The sequence below is a fragment of the Schistosoma mansoni genome, chromosome 1, assembly GCF_000237925.1.
Source record: "Schistosoma mansoni strain Puerto Rico chromosome 1, complete genome".
NCBI lineage: Eukaryota > Metazoa > Platyhelminthes > Trematoda > Strigeidida > Schistosomatidae > Schistosoma > Schistosoma mansoni.
Window position 1 is genome coordinate 41,400,976 of NC_031495.1, and position 3,423 is coordinate 41,404,398.

At 34.6% G+C, this 3,423-nt stretch overlaps 1 non-coding gene across 1 annotated transcript; it reads left to right on the forward strand.

Moving 5' to 3' along the window:
• Positions 1 to 729: 729 nt before the first annotated feature.
• Smp_tRNA_01610_Pseudo_TTG.1.1 lies at positions 730 to 798 on the forward strand. Its single transcript has one exon. It is a non-coding gene (tRNA).
• The last annotated feature ends 2,625 nt before the right edge of the window (positions 799 to 3,423 follow it).

Here is a 3,423-nt window from a genome sequence, read left to right on the forward strand (position 1 = left end):
GTTTCGTCCCATTGTGGGACTCCTCAGTAATGCACATCCACGATCCCGCCAAGTTTTCCATGGTGGTCTAGTAGCTTCGATTGACTCATGATCTCAACTATTAAACTTATATTTATAGTTAATTTTTATAATTAGTAGTTAATGATAAAATAGTGGGATGTTGTGCCATTTAAAAAAAAGATACCGGCAATAATCAAAATATTCAATATCAAATATATATTAGAGTAAAGCCTGGTGAGGATCTAATAGAAAAATAATAAATAAATAAATGAATTTAACTTACAAGAGTGATAATAAGCAAATTAGCAAATATCTTGTTCATTCTATTTATTATTTTGATTTTCTCTTTGTTAACACAACACTAAATGTATTACTTAATACACAAATAAGTAATCAACTACAAAATAAATAAAGGAATTCAAAAATTCCTTTCCGTTTTTTAAAAATTAAGTCCAATTAATTTCTTTCTTTTTTTTTCTTCTCTGAAACACAATAAAACTTCATTCACAAATTGTTTTACTTATATAATTATTTCAATGATCAATAAACCTTTTATTGTTTTAATATCCAATTTGATTGAATAATTGAATGAAATATTTTCTAGCTAAATGATTGGCTCTTCTCAAATGAACTAGTTATTAAGTAATAACGAATATGAATAAAGAAGTAAATTAGACAAATAAAGTAGGCAGGTAAAAAAACTACACAAGAAAAAAAACACATCAGGACTCAGTGGCCGAGTGGATAACGCGATGGCGTTTGAAGCGAAAGATACTGGGTTCGAGTCCCAGAGTGAAATGAAGCTAATCAGGAAAACAGTTAAAAAACAACATGAACCCATTTGAATTGATTGTCCGGTTATCTTTGTTTCTTCTTAAACTTCAGTTTGTCTACCTGACCTTTTATTTTACATATAAGAATGTTTTCAAAGTATACGAATTAAAAACACGAAGATAAACGAACTCGCATTTCTTTAGAAACCCGTGGTTGGAAACGGCTATCCAAACCGCTATATAGAAAGGAATATAAAAAAAAAATAACAAGTCGGGACAAGGAATCCGGTAATTCCTTTTCAAAGAAATATCTTTATATGAATCTGGAATTTAAACGTGACCAAAATTCTGATGCAATTAAAAGTCAGTTAAAGGTAGCAATGAAAATGACCTTCTATGAAACAAAGCTCGAATAACGTTTACTAGTAGAAACCTATCTTGGGTATCTGTACAGGAAAAGCTTCTCTGTCTGGTCGATTCAGGTTTTCAATGGTGGTTTAGCTTAAATCGACTCATGAATTTAACCATTAAAATTACTACAATCTCAGCAAACCCCAATCTGATAATGATCATCATATGCTCACTAGTTACTGGCTTCAATATGGATTTTCTGGAGTTCTATTGAGAAGCCATGACCAGTGGAGTATAATCCATGTCAGCTAAAGACAGGTATCTACCTCAGACAGTGAAGGAATGGTTGCTCAAGATCATGGATCGACTGAAGTTAGACATTAACACTGTTTGATGCTGGATCAGTGGTCTGGAGGTTAAGCATTCGCGCGAGGCCAAAGGCTCCTGGGTTCGAGCTCCGTGTTCGGGATCGTGGATGTGCACTGCTGAGTGATCCCATACTAGAACAAAATGGCCGTCTAGTGCTTCCAGGTTTCTAATGGTGGTCTAGCTTAGATCGACTCATTAATTCAACTATTAAAAATACATAATTGTAATGCTAAAATATAGCAGATTAATTTCTGACAGAATAATGATGCATATGAAACAAACAGGTTGGATAGAGATAGGATCTAATTACTTGTTAATGAACATCTGCCAAGAAGTTGCTAGTTGAATACCCTCTTTCCTATCCAAACTGTTCTTATTAGCCCGTATACACGGTGCATGTGCTGTCAATTTTTCTTTCTGTATGTCAAAACCTTTCTGACGTATTTTGGTTCTTATGAAATCGATCTTGTGTCCTGTTTCTAACGCATGTAACGTTATTCTGAAGTTTCTTCGGATCAACCAGAGATTTGGGAAAATTTTGTAAACATTGTTTGTGTTCCTTCAACGTCACATTCAATTGTCTTGACGTCTCGCCTACATACACTGCATTACAATCGTGGCAATTAATCTCATAGACATCATTCTGTTGTTCTTCTTTTGGGAAATTATCCTTAACTTTCACTAATTCTGATCTTGAGGTGTCACTAGCCTAAAAATACACTCGTATATTTTGTTTGTTTAGAATCCTTTCAATTTCTTCATATGTTTTACTGCCGTATGAGATGACAGTGAACTTCCAATCTTTCGGTATACACTCCAATTTAGTTTTTCATTCATTTCTAATAATCTTCTTTGAAAACACCTTAAGATAATTTTTAGGCCTAAGCATAGAGAAAATTTCATTCAATTCAACCTGTTGGTCTTCCTTATATGTAATGAGATTAATACTCCTGTTAATAAAATTTTTTACAACTACGACTTTCGTGCGATACTCATGAGTCGAACAATGATCTAAATGTCTCTCAGATTGTGTTGATCTTCTGAATAAATTTATTTTCAACTTATTATGTTTTCGTTCAACCAAACAATCGAGAGACGCTAGTTTATGGTCATCAGACTGTATTTCCTTTGTTAGCTTGATGCTCTCCGAAATGCTGTTTACATTTTCAAACAATTCTTCTAAACCATTTCGTTTAATGACAATAAAAATATCATCAACATACCGTAACCAAACTCTCAGTGGATTTGAACATCTTATGATCGCACGGGTTTCTAGGGAATGCATAAATAAATTCTCTAAATCGGAGAAACTGGTGAACCCATTGCTGACCTCCTTTCTATCTGTGAAGGTGCCCTCAAAATGTGAATAATGTGGATAGTAAACATAATTCCAAGTACTTATTAACTTCTTATGGATCTAACGGGCATCGTAAATTCAAATTTGAGTCAGCAGCAGTAGGTCTCAATATAAACAAAGGGAAAAGCAAAATTCTCCGATACAATACAGCATCCATCAATCGAATCACACTTGATGGAGAAGCTTTTGTGGATGCAAAAACCTTTACATATGTGGGCAACATCATTGATTAGCACGGTGGGTCTGATGCAGATGTGAAGGCGCGAATCGGCAAAGCAAGAGTAGCATATTTACAACTGAAGAACATCTGGATCTCAACTCAACAATTGTCAACCAACACCGAGATCAGAATTTTCAATACAAATGTCAAGACAGTTCTACTGTATGGAGCGGAAACTTGGACAACTACGAAAGCCATCATCCAGAAGATACAGGTATTTATTAACAGTTGTCTACTGAGAATACTTCGGATCCGTTGGCCAGACACTATCAACAACAACCTACTTTGGGAGAGAACAGACCAGATTCCATCCAGTGGAGGAAGAAATCAGGAAGAAGTGCTGGAAGTGGATA